This window comes from Pipistrellus hanaki, assembly GCF_964339955.1.
Source record: "Pipistrellus hanaki genome assembly, chromosome: 3".
NCBI classification, from domain to species: domain Eukaryota; kingdom Metazoa; phylum Chordata; class Mammalia; order Chiroptera; family Vespertilionidae; genus Pipistrellus; species Pipistrellus hanaki.
Window position 1 is genome coordinate 118,508,674 of NC_140505.1, and position 22,835 is coordinate 118,531,508.

Here is a 22,835-nt window from a genome sequence, read left to right on the forward strand (position 1 = left end):
TTAACTTTGCACACATCCAAAGCCCCATGAGACATCTCTAGATGCACCCTGTCCCGGGGCCCTTTCTGCAGCTGGACACCCACTAAAGCGCCATTTTGTTATGTAGAGGAATCCAGAACATTTGGAGACAGGGAGTTTTGTGGTATTGTCCTTTCTGCCAATTAGGTTAGGTAAATCTGGGCCTACCAGCATCTGAGAGGGCCCCTACTATATTTAATCTTAGACTTGAAGGGAAGTGCCTTTCATCTTTTTTCTGTCACTGAGCTAATTCCCTCTCTGTGACTAAACAAGTCCTCCCTGTCCCCACCTCAATTTCACAGTAATTCACCTACTTAGAAAATAGCTTTTGATGAGGAACTTTGCCAAAATCTAAATGAAGTCTAAATAACATATATTCCCAGCCCACACTAGTCCATTATTTTAGTTACATATTCAAAGATCTGCAATAGTCAGGCATGATTTCCCTGTACAAAAACCAGGATCACATCCCACCAGGAGGTCATATTTATTTATGCTTTCAGCATCCTTACCCTTCATCATAGATTCCACCAGTTCACTGGTTTCATAACCTTACACTGGATAGAACATATCTAGTCCCAAAGAATTATTTACATTTAAAATGTCATTAGGGACTTAAAATTATATTTAGGTATCATTACTTACTTTGTTATCCACACAACACTTATAAAAATATATCAAGAAAGCAAAGTAAAATCACCCTCCATTTTCCTTAATAACAATCAAGACATAAGAAGACTAAATAAAATATTCATGACAACATAGATTACCCAAAGACAGATTTTAGAGATATAAATATCACTACTGAGAAGAAATTCCCCAAGCCTAGAGCTATTCAAGCATATAGTGCAGATAAATTGGAAGTGTTTGGAAGATGGGGACATGAAAGAGTAGCAAAGTACGTTAGAGCACCTTCTAAATTCTGAACTTTTGTGATTCTGTTAAATTATCCTCTATGATTGTAGTCTCAAGCTTATTTCACAAGAGTATAACTGTTTAAAAGAGGCAGGGAGAACTATGATATTTTGATTTGTTATTACTTATATCTCCTCTAATAAATACTTAACCTTTTCTACAAAAAAGGTTCTACTCCATCTTTTTTTTACATAGCAACTTTGAACATACTACGGTATTACTGCTCTAGGTTCTGTTAAAAAGAAGAATACTCCACATATTTAAAACATTGCATTTTACATGTCTCCAAGAAAGAGTTGAAATGCTTTCATGAATCAAAGCAGTTCTTTCCAGGTCAAAACCTGGCAGACAATAGAACAAATGTTTGTTTTTACTCTTATAATTGAAGCTTTTTGTGTATGATTTTTCAATTACACATACAAAAGAAAAGGCATCTGTAGTTTTTTTTTTACTTAGCATGAATACTCTAAAATATTATTCCTCTTTCCAAACCACCATGAAAACGAATTGAACTTGCCAATTACTTTGCCCAATTAGAATTCAGAAATTCACATTTTCATATGCCAATAATTTACCATTTCTTTCCTTCCAACTCTTTCTGCTCTTTGAAATTTTCATTTGTATTTAAATTTTGATTCCACCATTGTTCTTTCATGCAGTCATTTTTAACAATACTCAATAAAGAGTGACAAAAGAGACTCTCTCTAATAATTGTCTGAGAACTCTAAATTCTTAGTTTTTTTTTCTTTTTTTTTTACCAAATCCATACCAGATTAACATATTTTTTACTGTCCCAGTTACCAGTTTTCCTTCTGCACAATTATTCTTTTAGTTACACAGTGCATGAAACAATTTTCTCATGAAAACTGAAGTGTTACAGAAAATGCTAAAGTCCTTTCACAACACTGTCAATTCCATTCCTCAAAGATACTGCATAGTATGCATAACTGTGCATTTACATCAATATATGAGCCCCAGAGAAAAATACACAGTATTGTTATGTAGGTTTTAAAACAGCAAACATTACAACAATATCTAAGAGATATATCATACTATCTCTTTCAACATTTATGTCATAATCCACAAAATGGGTATTTCATACTTTATCCATTTTCTTATCAGTGGACATTTAGTCATTTTAAGATTTAGCAATAATGCTATAGTGAATATCCTTGTACCTGCCTTTACCAGAACACAACACTTAATATTTTCTCCCTTCTCTTCTGCACCTGATTCAACTTCTATCTAAATGTCATTCTAGGTATCTCAAATATTCCTGATCTGTGGAATGCTAATTTCTCTTTTTACTTTCCTTAGTCTATGGTTGACCTTTTATTTTGACACTTAAAATAGCCCAGTTGCTTTTACAGCCTCTTCTATACTCCTTGGGATATTCTAGCTAATTTTCTTAATTTTTCTATTAAACAAATTATGAGCATATACTATGTTACAAAGAGCTGTGCTAGATACTAGTACTGCAGCAGAAAACAAAACACTGGAGGCCCTCCTTATGAGACAGAAAGGACTTGCTCATATATCTTGAGTTTCTTCTTGTGTTGAATATGCCATAATTGATGTAAAAGCTCAATATTTTGGGAAAGGTGACTTATGCTCATGATATGATATATATAAATGAGTTAGGATAATTATAAATTTAGTGTGATAGTTAACTTTTATGTGTCACCTTGTTTAAGCCTTGATGTCCAAATATGTGGTTAAACATTACCCTGTATGTTTCTGTAAGGTGTTTTTAGATGAGAGTAACATTTAAATTGGTGAAGCTTCAATAAAGAAGACTGTGATTCATAATGTGGGTGGGCCTCATCCAATCAGTTGAAGACCTTAATAGAACCAAAAGATCGACCCCTAAGCAAGAGGGGATTCTGCCAGAAGAAGACCGTTGGACTTGAATAGCAGACTTTGAATATGCCTGTCTCTACAATCACATGAGCCAATTTCTTAAAGCAAATACACAAAAACACACTCTACTGGTTCTGCTTCTCTAGAGAAGCCTGACTAATGCACGCATTACAAGTAGTATGACAGCTTTGTTTTTACTCTGGGACCACTGGTAGGGTTGCAGGCACCTCTATTTTTGCCCCTCCCTTTGGGATACTCCCAAAGCCAGGTTGACTGTATCTAGTGCAATATCTTCCCATGAGAAATTGTACTTTACCACTCTGTTAAAAACATAGCACTTGCTCATATGACTTACTTTCATAAATAAATGAGTGAATAGGACTTAATGCCATTTTCAAATATATACCCTTTTCTCCCTTTCACATGAATAGCATGTCACAGAGAGAGACTGCTCCTTCATACTGAACCTCAAAGCGAAAAGGAATAGAGACTAGAGCTGTTACTAATTTATAAGCACAGAATAGAAATGTGAATAAAAGATAAACCTTGCTTCTTTAAATGCATTTGTAACTTCTGTTACTAGAGCAGAACTAACCTTAATGAACCAATGCTGTCCTAATGGGTTGTTAAACTAATGAGATCCTTCATCACCAAAAAAAAAAAAAAAAAACTTTATTAAAATGATTGTGTGTGTGTGTGTGTGCGTGTGTGTGTGTGTATGGATGAATAGATGGATGGTTAGGTAAATTTATTCCTCCTCCCACTCTGTTAAGAGAGTACACATAAATCTCATTGAATTCTGAAAGTAGTTTTTATACAAAAAAAAAAGAAAGAAAAGAAATAACCACTGCAAAATATGGGATGGAAAAGAAATAAGATTTTCATAGTAAGTTGTGACAAATATTCTAAGGAAAAAGCATTCACTAGCCTTCTACATTATTCTGATTTACTCTGTGTTTTACAAGCTCTCATATGAGAAAAAAAATACTGTGATTCTGTAAGACAAACAGCCTCAATAAAGAATTCACTCACTGGCCATAGCTGGTTTTGCTCAGTGGATAGAGCGCCCGCCTGTGGACTGAAGGGTCCCAAGTTCAATTCTGGTCAAGAGCACCTGCCTGGGTTGCGGGCTCAATCCCCAGTAGGGGGCATGCATGAGGCAGCAGATCAATGATTCTCTCTCATCATTGATGTTTTATCTCTCTCTCCCTCTCCCTTCCCCTTAAAATCAATAAAAATATTTTTTAAAGAATTCACTCACTGAATATAATATATAGTCATCCATATGTATCTTTAAGGCACTGTTCCAGGAACTTTCATGGACACCAAAATTCAGGAATTCTCAAGTCCCTTATATAGTAAATTATGTATAACAGTGCATACAGTCTGCTCTCTTCATCCACAGATTACCAATTGAAGATCACAAACACAATCTGCAGTTGGCTGAATCCACAGATTGTTTTCAATCTGTAGTTGGTTTAATTCACAGATTAAAAACCAGGAATACAGAAGGCTGACTGTATATTTATTGAAAAAACATTCATGTATATATAAATGGACCTGTGCAGTTCAAACCCATGTTGTTCAAGGGTTTATTGTACATTGAACACCAGCTCATCTACAGCATATGGAAGGCACTGGTGACAAAGACAAACATGGTCTCTGCACTACTGAGGCGTATATTAGAAAGACAACTATAGAAATACAGAATTGTTTTTAAGCATAGTTAATAGCATAAATCAATGGTCAGAATTGCAGACATCCTAAGAGTAATAAATGTAAGTTAAAATTCTGACAGTTCCTGACAATTGTGTTCATTCCTCTCCTGTTCCTTACTGATTATCAGGTTTTGAGCTAGATGAATGAAGGCTAATATGGAGTAGTTCAATATTTAAAAATAAGATAAATTTTTCAATGAAAACACATGGCATTCACTAAAATTTGCAAGCGTAATTTTGGTATCTTTAGGTAAGCACTGTACTAAACATATGATGCATATTCAATGTTCTTGAATAAATTTTATCATCATTTATGTATTCAGTCTCTAAGAACAATCTGTTTGCTTCAATGACAGAGTTAAAATCCCTTAAACTTAAGGTGTATGAAAGAAACATATAAATCATTAATTATCAATCCTCATAGGCAGCAATAGGATAGATAATTGTAAAAAAATAAAATAAAATAATGGAGATTCTATTTATACAATTTAAGCATTTGCTGGGGAAGGGGTAAGCCAAACTCCAGGGCATTACCAAAACAATATAGAACTGTAAGCAACTACTCAACATTTCACTGAACTTTCTGCTAGGGGAAATAGGAGCCTGGGCTGGGAATGTTAGGAAATACTGGAGAACTACCTTGGACCAGGGAACATTGAAAATCTCCAACAGGACATATTCTAGGGTTTTGTGTTTTTTTTTAAATGTTCCAGGAAAGAGCTAGGGCAAGAGAAAACACAATTTATTCACCTGTAATGTACACTGAAGCATGCACAACCACTGTGATAAGCTGTCTTGTAAAATGTGTGAAATTTGAATTAAGCCTTCTTACCCAGACCACTGTGACCAAGGATGAAAAACATACAGACTAGGCATGGAAATCTGACCTGTCATTGACAGAACTCTCTAAGTTATACTGACCCAAGTGTGACCTCTAGGAAGCATGATTAAAAATAAAGACAAGAATGTAAAAGCAAACAAACAAAAAGCTAGTACAAAATTCAGTGTTCACACACCATAGGGAATAAAGAAACTACAGAATTAATCCAGGAAGGTTGCTAAACAATAAGCACCAATTTTAAAAAAATCAACAACAAATGCTATAAAGAAATTTTAACCAAAGTTAATACATATTTTTATTCATTTCAGAGAGAAAGGAAGAGAGATAGAAACATCAATGATGACAGAGAATCATGAATGGGCTGCCTCCTGCATGTCCCCCACTGATAACCGAGCCCACAACCCAGGCATGTGCCCTTGACCAGGAATCAAATCTGGGATCCTTCTGTCCACAGGCTGATGCTCTAGCCACTGAGCATACTGGCTAGGGCCAAAACTAATATATATTTAAAATGCCCAATTTTCAACTAAAACTTGTGAGACATGTAAACAAAAATCAAAATGTGACATATGCATGGGATGGAGGGAGCAGCCAACAAGAAACAAAGTTCTAGAGGGGATCCCAGATATTGGAATTGATACACAAAGACTGTTATCAGATATTATAGCTATGTTTGAAAAATAAAGGTAAACACATCTAAAAAAAAAAATAAAAAAATATGCCCATGACATCTCATCAAAACAGAGAATAACAATATCAATAAAGAGTAATATAGTTATAAAAAAAGACCAGAGAGAAATTCTGGAGTTGAAAGTACAATAATTAAAATGAAAAGATTACTGGGTAGGCAACACACACACACACACACACACACACACACACACACACACACACACACACAGACTGAAACAGAAAAAGAATCAAACTTGAAAAAAAGTCAATATAGATTTTTCAGTCTGAGGACAAAGTCAAAAGAATAAAAAGAAATTTTTCAAAGCCTTACTGGCCTATGGGGTAACATCAAGCTTACTAACACACACCTAATGACAGTCCTAGAAAGAAAAGACAAAAAAAGTTAGAAAAATATTTGAAGAAATAATAGCCAAAGACTTCAAAAATTTGGTGAAGAAATATTAGCCTACTTCTTCAATAAGAACAATAGAATAAAATGAAAGAACAATAGAATAAAATGAAATGAAAGAAATCTACATTAGGTACATCTTAGGTAAATTGGCAAAAGTTAAAAATCTAAGAGAATATTGAAAATAGCAAAAGAATAATTTTCTACAATGGATTCTCAATAATTATTAAAGAACATTATAAACTGATGAACCAAAAGACAGATATAAAGACAGTAAAGCAACAAGCAGACTGTCAAATTACAGCGGGAAGGGTAGGGATATCTGGGGGAGATAAGAGATCAACCGAAGGACTTGTATACATGCATATAAGTACAACCAATGAACACAAAACTCTGGGGAGGGAGGGTATGTATCAGATGGGGGCGGGCAATGTTAAAATATGTACACAGATAATAATTTAATAATAAAAAAATAAAATAAAAAATAATAAAAAATTATAATAGCTGACTACACATCAGAAACCACTGAAATAAGAGAAAAATGGCATAACATCCTTTTTTTTAAGAAAAAAAAATATCTGTCAACCAAGAACTCTACTCAGTTAAACTCTTCTTCAAAATATGTAGCAGAAATTAGAATACTCCCAGCTAAACAATAACAGAGAACTCATTGTTAGCAATTAGGCATTAAAAGAAATACTAGAGAGAATAGTCAGGCTAAAATAAGAGGGCATTTAATGGTAATTCAAGTATATACCAAGAAAAGGTGCCAATAAAAGTAATTACATAAGTATTATGAGAATGCAAAATTTTATTTGTGTGTATCATTTTTATTTTATTATCAAAAAACTGCATAAATCAGTAGTTATAAAAAATTTGCTAGATTTCTAACTAGTAATGATGCAATTCATATGAAAGTAGTACAATGAGGGAAGGGGAATATTAGAGAACACAGTTCCTCCTTTATCCTCTGTTCGCTATGTCATTGTTGGAGTCCTTACTCCTCAAACCCTAGGCCCTTGATCCTGCCCAACTATACCAATTGTTGGGAACACAGTTCCTTCATCCTGACTGACTACACCAACTGTTGGGTCTGAGCCCCTCTGCCAGGGGCTGTTCCTTCTTGGACTCAAGGTGGTAGACGGAGAAGGCATGAGAAGTGGTGGGTATACAATAGGATATTTATTTCAGAAGCCAATGGCCAAGTAGCCATTGGTAACAAGGAGCCAGTAGACAAAGCAGATCTTCAAAGTAAAGTCCCATACAGTAGTAGCATACTGGCTTGGTAACAGCACATCTTTCTCACTCAGCAGCACCCTAATGGTCACTAATACATCTTCCCCATAATGCAACCCCATACTGGCTGGTCAGTAATAACTTTATACTACTTAGACAGAAGAGGCTTCTTGCCAAATAGTGACCTCAGTCTTATTTATTTTTTAATATCTTTATTGATTGAGGTATTACATATTCGTCCTCATGACCCCATTACTTTCCCACCCCCTCCCACTTATTCCATATGCATGCATATAAGTCCTTTGGTTGATCTCTTCCCCTCTCCCTACCCTCCCCTACCTTCCCTCTGAAGTTAGACAGTCTGATCGATGCTTTCCTGTCTCGGGATCTGTTTTTGTTCATCAGTTTATGTTGTTCATTATTTCCCATAGATGAGTGAGATCATGTGAGATCTATCTTTCTCTGACTGACTTATTTCACTTAGCATAATGCTCTCCAGTTCCATCCATGTCATTGCAAATGGTAGGAATTCCTTCATTTTTAGTGCAGGGTAGTATTCATTGTGTAGATGTACCACAGTTTTTTAATCTACTCATCTGCTGATGGGCATTTAGGCTATTTCCAAATCTTAGCTATGGTAAATTGTGCTGCTATGAACTTAGGGGTGCATATATCCTTTCTGATTGATGTTTCTAGCTTCTTGGGATGTATTCCTAGAAGTAGGATCACTGGGTCAAATGGGAGTTCCATTTTTAGTTTTTTGAGGAAACTCCATACTATTCTCCACAGTGGCTACACCAGTGTGCATTCCCACCAACAGTGCACGAGGGTTCCTTTTTCTCTGCATCCTTGCCAACACTTGTTGTTTATTGATTTGTTGATGATAGTCATTCTGACAAGTGTGAGATGGTAACACATTGTTGTTTTGATTTGCATCTCTCAAATAATTAGTAACTTTGAGCATGTTTTCATACACAAGAACTGGTACTGACCCCAGTCTTTTGTGCTATAGAAGGGCACACTTGCTCAGTGTATATACAGATTACTGTGGTCTTGCTCTTGCACACCCTTTCTGTAGTTCTTGGACAACCTGATTAAGATTCCCAAACTCAGAGTGACCTTGAACATCTGGCATACTCTAGACAGGACCCCACAGGAAATCAGAACAATTTTTTTTATATATTATTGAAAATAATACTAATCTGAAGAAGACTGTTTAAAGATATGGTGATAATTATCTTCCCCAAGTCAACCAAGAAGAAGCCACTCAAAAATGTAAAAGGTACTCACAATAAATTTAAAACCACACACACACACACACACACATACACACACAAATCTATTTAATGGACAAAACAAGAGCTGAGAAAACAGGGTGAAAGACATATTGAAAATCAATGTTAGTGGCTATTCCAAAATCAGGCAAAACAGCAAACAAAAAATGTTATTTGCAAAAAAGGGTATTTTATAATAAGCATATGGTCAATATGATACCATTGTAATTTAACCTAGTTATTAATAATAGAACGGTAGCAAAGGGAAGGCCAAACAGCATAGGCATTCATTTGTGCAGCTTTGCCAAGAAGCTGCAGTTTAATACTCTCCAGGGGACCACCAGTCTGTTCCCCATAGATCCCTGGGGGAAGGGACTGGACAAAGGGAGAATAAATGCAAGCCCAATAAAATCTGGGTGAAGTAGGGAAGGTACTTGTCTGTCAGTCACACCTGAAAACAGGTCATTGACCAGAGTAGGTGTGGCCTGGGAAGATTTGAATTATTTAATCCCTGAAACAAAGGAGTTTGCTTTCTTGGTTAGTCATACTTGACTCCTGGCCTGCAGGGCTCTCATGCTCTTCCAATCTTGCATTTGGCCACATGTCCCACACCCATGCAGACCCCAGACAATGGACTAATGGATTGCAACTAGCCTGATGCCACACTGGACCCAGCTCCACTATGGAATGGAAATGCTGGACTCTGGCTTTGCTTCAAGCTTTACTGAATCCCCAGCTGCACATCTTCCTGGACTGGATTAAGGGAAATGGGACTTTAGAAACCCAAGGATATAACAATGACATTGTAGAATTCATATTTGACAAGTGCACTAAGACAACAAATAGGGGAAAGAAGAGCATGTGATTTTGTTTTTCATGGTGCATTACATGAATTATAAGATGTTAAAACAACTTTGCATTACTGAAATTAGTCCCACTGGCTGTGGTGAATAATCCTTTTTTATATAATGCTGAATTCTGAATATCTAGAAAGATCAAAATAACCAAGTCACAAAAATCATGCTTCATTCTTAAAAAAGAAGTACACACCAGGAAGAAAAAAAAAATGGAAAGTACTCAGTTTTTAGGATACCCTTGAATAACCATTAAAGGATAGTCAGAGGATTGGGGATTACCTTCCTTTTGCAAAATAAAAGTGCCCTTGTAAGCTGAGGACTATCTTAGAATGATTTTAGGAAAAAGAACATAAGAAGTTGAAAATCTAGAAATTACCTGTGTACCTTGATAGAATTTCCAGTTTGATTACCACCAATTTAAACCATAAATGTTGGTAATGGGAGGAAGCTAAAGAAAACGGGAAGAAAAGAGATGCAGGAAGGAAAGGGATTAACTTGTCAATAGGCTAAAGCCTAGTACAAAACTTCACAGAAAGAAGTTAATGATTCAGGAGTAACCAAGGAGAAGATATAAAATCATAGTGGTAGACTTCTGAGATGGCTCCCAGTGACCTCCACATCCTGGCATCCATGCCTTTGTGTAATGCCATCCCCTTTGAGTGTGCACTGGACCTAGTGACTTGCTTCTAATAAGTAATATGTGATTTTAAAAAATTTACTTATGAGAGAGAGAGAGAGAGAGAGAGAGAAAGAGAGAGAGAGAGAGAGAGACACATCTATTTTTGTTCTACTTATTTACTCATTCATTGGTTACTTCTTGTATATGCCCTAACTGGAGATCCAACCCCCAAGTATGGCATATCTGAAAGATGCTCTAACCAACTGAGCTACAAATGTGATTAAATGTAATTTCCATGATTAGATTACAAAAGACTTTGACTTCAGTCTCTCTTGCTCTGTCCCTCTTCCTTTCTCACACATAAAGATTCCTTCGTTTGGGTAAAACATGCTGCCATATCATGGGCAGCCCTGTGCCGAGGCCTTCAGGGCAAATAAATTAAGTCTCCCATCAGTCAATGGCCAGACCTGAGTCCAGCCAATTCATGACTGAGGTTGGAGTTTCCCCTATGAGACATCAGTAGCCCAGCCCAGCCCAGCCCTTGACGGCAGCCATGTGAGAGCCTCTGAATCAGAATGACACAGCTAAGCTGTATATTAATTCCTGACCCCTGAAGTTGTGACATAATAAATACTTGTTTTAAGCTGCTAGATTTGGGGAATAATTTGTTATGCAGCAATGGATAACTAGTGAAGACATGATTACCTAATATTTCAAAGTTGGTAATAGTTACATAGTAAGCACTTAGGATACAAAAGTCTGATGTAGACTTCTTACCTTAAGAATCAATACCAGAAATCTTATATTATAACCCAAACATATATAGACATATACCTTTATATGCAAAATAAAATGAAGTCAGAGGATGGAACTGATAAGGTTTTCCAATTCCCAGCTAAAGTCACCTTTTCTCATCTTCAGTTCATTCCCATCCTGTCTATATGTCCACTTACATTCCCCCAGTGCAGACAGAAGAGTGCACATGAGAAACATGTCATGTAACTAGCCAGATGCACTATTGCTCTTGGATGTAGGTTAGGGGCTTTATGCAGAACTTGAGATGATTCACATTATAATTCAAATTTTGGGCAGGGAAGAAGTCACCATTTTTTTGTTGATAGCTGCCTTGACTCATAGAAAATAATCTAAATAATTCCTGCCACAACTATCTATTTTTTAACGTACAAAATAAAATAACGTATCTGTAGTTAAGAATTTAGTCATTGTTGCCGAAACCGGTTTGGCTCAGTGGTAGAGCGTCGGTCTGTGGACTGAAGGGTCCCAGGTTCGATTCCGGTCAGGGGCATGTACGTTGGTTGCAGGCACATCCCCAGTGGGGGGTGTGCAAGAGACAGCTGGTCAATGTTTCTCTCTCATCGACGTTTCTAGCTCTCTATCTCTCTCCCTTCCTCTCTGTAAAAAATCAGTAAAATATATTAAAAAGAAAAAAGAATTTAGTCATTGTTAAAATGACTATAGATTAATAAAGCTCCTAGGAATTTCCTTCAAAGTTTATTGACTTCTGATTTCTCATTTTTTTTTATGAAATAGCATTTGCTATCCACAGCAGGAGCACTCTTCTTATAAAGTTTCAGCAAAATGTCAGCATCTCCCATGGAGAGAGATGTCAGCACTATAACCTGAGCAAAGATACTGAAAATGATCAGATTTCTTTGTGTGTGTGTATGTGTGTGTGTTTATATATATTATTGCATTAAATGTTTTTATTGCATTCAGAGAGAGGAAGATAGAGAGAAAAAGATGAAAATATTAATGATGAGAGAGAATCATTAAGTGATTGCCTCATGCATGACCCCTACTGGGGATCAAGCCCAAAACCCAGTCATACACCCTGACCAGGAATCAAACTGGGACCTCCTGGTTCATGGAGCTATGCTCAACCACTGAGCAACACTGGCTAAGTGGGTTATTTCATTTTTTACAGTGTCAGAATATTGTGAGGTAACATTTACGCGGCATATATCATTGAGTTAATGTTTTTTTGCCCTGGCTGCTGGGTAGCTGAGTGGGTTAGAGTGTTGTCCCTATGTGCCAAAGTTTCAAGTTCAGTGCCCAGCCCAGCTGGGATGCATATAATGAATACATGGAGGGGTAGGGGTGGAACAACAAATCAATGTCTCTCTCTCTCTCTCTCTCTCTCTCTCTCTCTCTCTCTCTCTCTCTCTCTCTCTCTCATTTCTCTAAAATATTTTTTAAAAGCCTTGTACCTTTTTTGTTTGACATTTGAGTAGCTCATATAGAGTCCACAATACACTCATTTTATACTGCATTTGAGAAAAAAGTAATGTTTTAATCCTAAAATATACTTTATTTCCTTTTCTTATGGGAGAATTTCCTCTCTTGTGAAAGTGTACACTAAGCACAAAATAAACCACATTACTCACAGTAAGCCTATTTATCCATTTGGAATATGCTTATGGAGACAGATTTTTTTCACCAAATAAAGAAGTGCCACAGATATTGTTCTAAACTAAGGAATCCATTATATATTTGAATAAATCTGACTCTGTTTAAATAATCTCAATGCTTAGTAAAAATTAAACTTGGCTGATTGTTTTCTAGGGTGATTATTAAAGGACAAAACAGAATGTTAGAGCTACAGCATTATTGGCAAGGCTGGCCTGTTTGCCTCTCTCTATAAATGAGTAGCCAATGGAATTCCGTGTGGTTAGGACAATGTCGCAAGCAATCCATCTCTCTCAATTGAATGTTTTTTTTGGGGGAACTAATGTCTTATTTATCGTCTATACTTCCTCTTTTCTTTATGTTCATTGCAGCTGCCTTAATCAGACCTGCATCATTTTTCCCTTTCTTTTAAATTCAAATGTTTTATTTTTTGAAATAATTTAAACATATAGAAAAAATAGCCAGAACTCCAAGATCTCCTTCAACAAAAATAATCAATTGTTAACATTTCACCACATTTGCCCCATCTTATCCTTCTCACCACCTCCATAGATATATACATATATATATATCTATACACACATGCACAATGTATATATACACACACGTACGTTTATAAATACACACAGGTGTATACGTATATCTTAGTCCTTTTCAGAACCTTTCGAGAGCAAGCTTCAGATGTGATGCCCCATTATCCCTAAATACTTTGAAAACTCCAGTTTGTATTTCTCTAAAAACAGAACATATGTTTATATAATTACCATATAACCCTTCAAATCAGGTATTCAACATTGATATATTACCACCAACTTCCCAGACCCCATTGCAAATTTGCTTACTGTCCTGCTATAATAGCTTTGCTAGTTCTCCTATTGAGATGTCATATCTAATCCCTCTCTTTGAATCTGGCTGGCATTAATGATTGCTTACAATACAATGCATGGATCTCTGAACTGCCATATGAAAAGTCTGATTCCCTGAGAGCACTATAGAGAGGTCCCTCTGAGAGCCCCACTGAGGCCACCCTTCCAGCCCTCCCTACCAAGTTTCTAGAAATGTGATCAAGGACATACCGGGCCCTCCACTCTTGCCCATCTGCCAATGTTCAATACCTCATTGCACAGAAGGACTGTTCAGATAAGTCTGGTCCAAATTTCTGACCTACAAAATCATCAGATATAATACAATGGCTATTGTATTCTGTCAGTACAATTTTGCCCAGAAATTGGTCATCAAAACACCTCACAATGTCTCATTCTCATTTTTCTTTCTAGTCCAATATTCTAGAGATATGCTCATACATACAATATTTATCCTGTATTACAGACTCCTTCAATTTGGGGCAATTCTTGAGTTTCCCTGTCTTTCATGTGCTGATAGTTTTACACAGAATAGGTCTTACAGTCTTTAAAATGGTTTTTAGTTGGGCCCATCTGGAGATTCCTCATGACCAGACTCATCATACATTTTTGTTGTTGTTGTTGTTGGGAAAACCACATAAATGATATTGTGCTCTCTGTGGCCATTTCACATCAGGAAGCGTACAATGTCAACTTGTCCCAACATTAGTGATATGAATTTTTATGACTTGGTCTTAGTGATGTTTAACAGCTTTCTCCACTTTAAATGCTCAAGTTTTCAGTAGGCAATTGATTAGTATTTTGTGAGGAAATATTCCAATATTATAGTGATATCCTATTCCACAAACTCTAACTACCAGCCCTAACATTCAATGGACAATTTCCAACTGAATCATCTCATTTGATGGCTATCAAATGATGATCCTCTATTTACAACATTTATTGGAACTCTACTTGTGAGGAATAGCTTTTCATTCTTCTACTTACTTGATTACTCACTTTTTTTGGGGGGGGGGGGAGGGAGGGAGGGAGATGGCTAGAGAGATAGAAACATCAATGAGTAAGAAACATCATCAATCAGCTGCCTCCTGCTGATTGGGTCTGCAACCCGGGCATGTCCCTTGAACAGGAATCAAACCAGTGACCTCTTGGTTTATGGGTCGACACTCATCCACTGAGCCACACCATCTGGATTTCATTACTTATTAATGTGTAGTAGCATTCATTAATAGATTTATTTCATTAAAGGAGTAGTAACCCATTACTAGCAGTATTTTGATACACAGGTCACCCTCTATTTGTTCATTTGGAATTCCTGCAAACTAGTGGTTTGTTTTTTTCTTTTGAGACATCTTTGTTATATTTGAGGATTGACTTACTTTTTTTGCACAAAATACTTAAGTCACATCTTGGACCTTACCTGCCCCCATCCTGGAATCAGACAGCTCTTTTAATTGAGGGTGATATTTAAAAAGCAAGTTCTGAGCATTAATTACTCCTGGGACATCATTATTTCTAGGACCTCTCAGAACTAGGAAACCTACATATTACATCTATATACTTTTACATATTTAATATATTTTATGAATTTGCACTGATGCCTCATTTTATCATCTAATATCTAAGGATTCTTTCAAATTTTCCCAAAATCTTTGATTATATTATATCTCCTCTGGCTCTTAGAAAGTTGACTCAACATATATATTCACTTGCTCAATTTAATTATTTGTCTGATGTAACTCATCCCCCAGCACATCAACCATCTCTTCCTCTTGCCACCTCTAAAGAACTACACCTGGCCCCATGTCCTCTTTTTTTTCTTTCTTTCTTTCTTTTTTTTTCTTTTCTTTTTTGTTTTTTTTTTCTTTTCTTTTTTTCTTTTTTTTTTAAGCCCACCATCTCATGCCTCCCCTCCATGGGACTCTCAATTCTAGAGTGATTATTCATGTAACTCCTCATCCTCTCTCTTTGCCCCATGTATTTGGTTGCTGTACTAAAAGTGCCAGGAAGAATTAAAAAATCATATGCCATGCCCTGGCTGGTTTGGCTCAATGGATAGAACGTTGACCTGCAGATTGAAGGGTCCCAGGTTCAATTCCAGTCAAGGATGTGTACCTTGGTTGCCGGCACATCCCCAGTGGGGGGTGTGCAGGAGTTCAGCTGATCAATGTATCTCTCTCATTGATGTTTTTGACTCTCTATCCCTCTCCCTTCCTCTTTGTAAAAATCAACTATATACATATATCATATGACATAGCTACAAAGGAAAACTAGATGATCACAGAGCATGAAAGGAAGACCTATTATCTGAGAAAAAGGAAATAAAAGAGGGTGGTATAAGCTAAAGCTTGTGCAACCCCCCAAAATATTTCATGTTAAAGTCCTAACCCCCAGTGAGACTGAATTTAAATATGGAACCTCTCAGGAAGTAATTAAGTTAAATAAAGTAATATAAATGGGGCCCTGACTCAATGGGATACATGTCCTCATTAGAAGAGACACTGGAGATTTCTTGTTCTCTCTGTCTCCACATGCATGTTCTGAGGAAGAGCCTTGTGAGGACACAGAGAAAAATTGGTTTTCTACAAACCAGGAAGAGAGTTTTCACCAAAACCAAATGAGCCAGAACATTGAACTTACAACCTCCAAAACAAAATGAGATCCCTAAATGCAGTCATGCTGCCACAGGTTTCACATATTCTTGAATGAACTACATTCATAGAGACTGAGCTTCCTATCTTGTAGCTTTGAAGTTGGGTTTTACTACCAAGAAAATCTACTCAACCCGAACCTTTAGTTATTTGTTTCTTTATTTGATCCATTAATTTAACTAGTCAAGTCAAACTAGTTAAACCACTTGCCAATATGGATGACTCCCCAGATATACTCTATTACATCACTGCCAATTTTCTTCTCATTTACTTCTGCTCCTGTTTCTCATTGCATTTTATTGAGGTAAAGGTAGTAAGACAATAATCCACATTTATGCAACCATCTAATTCTTACCATTAGCAAAATCAATAGATAAAGTTTATAGTAAAAACACTAATAAAAAAAGGGAGGAGGGAAAAAAGATACACCATTCAAAAGGAAAAGCAGATTCATTAAGATCTTAAAATTTATTCATAAATTTAAATTAAATTCACTAAATATGCATTATTGTTATCCTACTGATATAAATATTTAATAATGTAAACACTAAAAATGACACATAACCACTTAAAACAAAATAATGGTCAGTTCCCCAAACAGAAATGATGAGATTACACACGACACACACACACACACACACACACACACACACACAGCATACCCAAGTAAAACTCTTCATTGTGTTCCTAGATCCAGAAATTGTAACTCCTGTAATATTATCCTGAGAAAGTCACAAGGAAGGTTGTGGTAAGACATTAGACATCACCAGTATTATATGCAGATATCAGGATAAAGTCAAACCATATTAATACAAACCCATTCTCCTGAGACAATAGAAGAATATTTACACAGGTTATTATCTATTAGGTTTTTTATTTGTTTTTTCATTTCAAAATGAGTGCAGTAATGACAGAGAACTAACTTTAAATTCCATAGCCCAAACTTTTGGTTCTAATTCTGTTGAGATAGATTTTAAACATAACAACAGCTTAAATGATACCTTAAAATTTTAAAACATTCATATGTGTTATTTTATCATTCAGGAAGGAGTGGTATAAGTGAAGCAGTATTTTGTAAAATTCATCTAGGTAAAACTATTAGAAAAAATTAGAAAATGATAGCAGGAGATGTACTAGCAGACCCTTATTAGAAACAAAATAAAAGACAGTAAGAAGACTGTAAAGGGAAAAAATTGCTACACTTAAAGAAATAATTAAAAATTGTAAAGTTACCTTTAGAACCGGAGCACAATAAAGCAAAATGTAGGAGAGTAGTGGACAGTGTTGACTCCCAGAGGACTGGGTCACTTTCCACTTCTTGCTTAGATTTCCATCATTCCTGGAGATGAAAACATGAAGGATGTCCAAATCTCCAGCTTCAGAAATAGGTAGCATCAGGTTTGAAGAGAAGAGAAAGACGACAGAAGAAGCCAAACAAGGTATATATATCAGTGATTCTGAAGCTACTCTATCAGCATCACCTGGGAATGCTGAATACCCAATCACTGGGTTCTATCTCTCATCTACTAAATCAGTTACTCCTCAAGTAGAGCTCACTCTGTGTTTTAACTAGCTCTCCAGGTGTTTCCTATGCATACTCAAGTGTGAGAGCCATGGTATACTGGCCAGTGTTTCCCAAACTTCTCTCATGATGAGAATCACCTGGTGGAGTTGTTAAAATACAGATTCCTGAATCCCAACTAAGAAGTGCTAAACTAGAATTTTTGGGAACATATAGGTAAAATTGTATACTTAACTAGTGCTCTAAGAGAGAAGTTTGGGAAACACTGGGGTATACCAAGTATACAATTTTACCTATATGTTCCCAAAAATTCTAGTTTAGCACTTCTTAGTTGGGATTCAGGAATCTGTATTTTAACAACTCCACCAGGTGATTCTCATCATGAGAGAAGTTTGGGAAACACTGGATACCCAATGGCTGTAACAGAAGAGATTGGAGTAACAGGAAGAACTCATTTCAGCTGAAGACCTGAGAGAGTGGCTTCATGAGAGAGGAGTTCTAGCCAAGAATTATAATTTAGTCACTCAATAGATAATTATTTCAGTTTGCACATACTGAAACAATGCAATCTTATTAGAAATGACACCCCCGCCCCCCAAAAAAAAGATTAGGAAAATAAACAAATTATAAAAATCTAAATCAAGATATTTTACAATGCAAAATCAATTTGAATTGCTATTTCACTTTATTTGGGACTGTCCATTCCAACTCCTCCTATACACACAATTGCTCTATCATAACGTCATCATACTTTTCTGAAGATTCATCATATTCAGCTGAAGAATATTCTTTATAAAATTTTATTTAGTAATATATTTTACTATTATTATATTCAGAATTGCTATACTTCTGTTTTGTTTTGTTTTCCCCCCCAGCACAGGGCTAGGTGTTTCTAAACTATTTTCATAAATGTAATAAAAATTAAAATGAAATGCTATCTTATAATACCTATGAATCACCACTATTAGATTATCAATAGTATATACTTGCCTAAATGTAATTTTGTTTTGAAGTATAGATTGTTTTATTTTCCCCATAGAACAACATTTCCAAAAGGAAAAAATAAATGAAAAGAAAAACTGAAGTCATTAAAGCTTTGATCTCTTATACATTTCACTCAGTTTCAAAGTCAGGTTAGTTATAAAAGTTATAGACATGCCACACCATGTTTTATTTCTGCATTGTTTCTTCACTTTTATATAGAATTTGAGAATCATATCAAAGAAAATATTTTAAATAATTCCAGAATCTAGGTTAGAATGTTACAGCTTTTATGTATTTTTGAAATTTCCCATCCTATAACTATCCAAGCTTTTTAAAGTGGTGATCTAAAAAAGAAGGACCAATTACCAAATATATTCAAATTGTGAAGTTATATATGCTCTGATCTAATTGTTTGGCTTATGGGGGTCCTAATAAAATTAGTCAGGGAAAGCCTGTGCCTCAAAGAGAATATTTGAAAGCTCCTTTAAAAGGAGCAGAGATACTTAGAAGCCCCTTCATGAGGATTGTCTTTTCATTGGTAAGAGAATTATTCCTGTTGTGAAATTAAAGCCATTTTTGCCATAACTTGATATAAGTTATATCTTATATCTTCTTACTCCCCATAAAGAAGAAAAAAAGCGGAAAACAGCTAACAGTTACCATTACAATGGTTTCCCCAAAACTCACAGAAGAGGAAACCTCAAAATTTCAAAATTTGCAGATGTCACTAAAATGATATTCCTGCTTTCCTAATGAGACAGGGTTAGTTCAAGTAATTTTTATATACAGAGCTTTATCAAATTTACTCAATTTAATAAGTTTGTTATATATATATATAAAATGGAAAGGAGAAATAGGATGTTAAAACATTACATTTCTGTAATATAGAGTCATATTGAGTCACTGGGTCTGCTATTATACAAATAATGTAGAAGGCTAGGAATAGCCTTTTTTTATATAAATATACTTTATTGATTTTTTACAAAGAGGAAGGGAGAGGGATAGAGAGCTAGAAACATCGATGAGAGAGAAGCTTCAACCATCTGCCTCCTGCATGCCCCTCACTGGGGATGTGCCCGCAACTAATGCACATGCCCTTTACTGGAATCGAACCTGGGACCTTCCAGTTTGCAGGCCAACACTCTATCAATGGAGCCAAACCGGTTTCGGCAGGAATAGCCTTTTTTTTTTTTTAATCATGCCACATACATATACATCTACAGACAGGAGCTAGGACATATATCACTTAATTCAAGTAAATGAGGATATCAGATAATACTCATGACACTTTGTTGAGTATTGAAATGAAAACACAGATGAGTAGTAGAGAACCTCAGAATCATGGAAGCAGAACTCATTATAAAAAAAAGTTAAATTTCACCATTAGATTCTGTAAATCCACTTAAGTATTATGAAAATCTCAAGATTTTCTTATGAAACTTAACAAGATTGTGGTGATGTATATTTTGTATCAGATAACATGAGAGAATACTCGATATAGGTAAAAAACAATAATCCCATTTAAAATTCGGCAAATTAAATACAGAGGCAATTAACAAAAAAATAGAGAAAGCATATATAGTTAAATATAGTAGGACTTGTCAGAGATCAAAGAATTATAAATGAAAACAATAATGGAATATCATTTTTCCAGTCAATGTAAAAAAAAAAAGAAGAAGAGGAAAAAGAGGAAGAGGAAGGGGAAGAGGAGGAAGAGGAAAGGAGGAGGAAGAAGAAGAATTATCAAAGGTTGGTGGAGGTGCTGTGAAATAGGCTCCAACAGGGAAATGTTTCACAGTCCATATCAAAATTTAAAATATTTACAACTTTTGACATAGCAATTTCATAACTTGGGACCCTACCCTTCAGAAATAAACACAAAAAAATAAAGGTAGATAGAATTCAACATTTTTTCCAGCAAAGAATTAGAACTGTAAACCTCCCAAGTTTCAAATGAGAATTTGTCTTTAGATTTTTATATTTTCAAAAGAAATACATAAAGATGTGCATGAAATAAAAGACTTATAAATACATAGAGAACAATCTTAAAAAATGTTAACAATAACAAAAGCAAAATAATTTTTAAAAACAAATAGTAATCACTATAACAACATAACAACATAATAATAATTATGGTACCATGTTATGTGTTATTCACTGATTTATCTCAGTTAATCATCATATCAACCTTGTGACTATGAGGTGCATTTAACAAATATGGAATCTGAGGATAAATAACACAGTTTAACTATTACATTATGGAGTGGAAACAGGGATGAGAGTGAATGCTCAAGTTAGGGTAGATTTCCAGTTTTTATTACTGTGTTATTGAAATTTTTAAGAACATATTTATATTAATTTAGCAAATAAAAAAAAGAACTAAAGGGATTCCAAACTAATTATAGTACACCACATAAGAGGTTAAATAATCCAATATAATAAGAGAGTAATATGCAAATTGACCGAACAGTGGAACTACGGGTCGCTATGATGCACATTGATCACCAAGGGGGCAGACACAGTTGCAGAAGCTGCCCCCTGGTGGTCATTGTACTCCCACAGGGGAGCACTGCTCAGCCAAAAGCTGGGCTGATGGCTGGGGAGCACAGTAGCGGTGGCAGCCTTAAGGATGTCCGAGTGGGAACCGGGCCTAATCCAGCCATTGAACATCCGCAAGTAGGGCTCCTGGATGGCAAAAGGGCACTCCCCCACCCCCAAGCACAAATTTTGTGCACCGGGTTTCTAGTATAAGCTATAATGTGATAATAAGGTTTCAAATAAGAGAGAAATTCTGACAATAAGAAAATCATTCATAAAGGAGGTAGCATTTGAGGTGAATTTCTGGAACAGCAAAGAATGGCTTAACAGTATCTGAATACATACAGTGTGGGTAAAATTAGGTTTACAGTTGTAAGCACGTAAAATACAGAGTTTAATCTTATTATTTATTTATTATTGCACAAGAGGCCTGGTGCATGAAATTTGTGCACTGAGGGGGGGGGGGGGGGGCAGGGGGATGTCCCTCAGTCCAGCCTGCACCCTCTCCAATATGGAATCTCTTGGGGATGTCTGACAGGGATTAGGCCTAGCCAGCAGTTGGACATCCCTCTCACAATCTGGGACTGCTGGCTACTAACTGCTCATCTGCCTGCCTACCTGATTGCCCCTAACCACTTCTGCCTGTCAGCCTGGTCACCCCCTGACTGCTCTCCTTCTGGCTTAATACCTAACTGCTCCCCTGCTAGCCCAATCACCCCTAACTGCCCTCTGTTGCCAGCCTTATCTTGCCCCTAACTGCCCTTCCCTGTTGGCCTGATCACCCCTAACTGCCCTCTCTTGCTGGGCTGGTCTCGTCCCCAACTGCCCTCCTCTGCCAGCCAATTTGGTTCTGATTAGTCAGTTTTTATGCCAGTCAGGGTCAAATCTCCGCCTCCTAGGAAGTCATTGGCTCCTCACAGTTGATCCAGGTTTGGTTCTGATTGGTCAGTTTCTATGCCAGTCGGTATCTCTGGGCCTAAAAACAGTGCTTATTTAGAAAGGTGAGGCTGATCAGCAGCCCCTATGGAGGTCTGGAGAGAAATGGAGGTGCAGCTGCTGATCAGGCCCAGAGTTAAAGAGAGAGGCAAGTGCTGATCAACAGCTGCCACAGAGGCTACGTATCAGACCCTGCTTCTCTCTCAGGCCTCTCTCTGGGCCTGATTCACAGCCTCCTCAGCAGTCAGTGCTGGGTCACCGTCCTACAGCTATAACAGTCAGTGTTGGGTTGCCATGACAACCTAGGGCTGACTGCGGGACTGACTTCTAGTTAGTTGGTCGAGCCTCCCAGTCGTTGTGAATGTGATGAGTCCAGGGTTTTTATATATAAGGGTTACTTTCCATATGAACAACTGTCAACCTACTATATTTAGCACAATAGCAAGACAGATAAGAATAGACCTGAAGAAAGCTGCAAATGATTCTGTTATATCC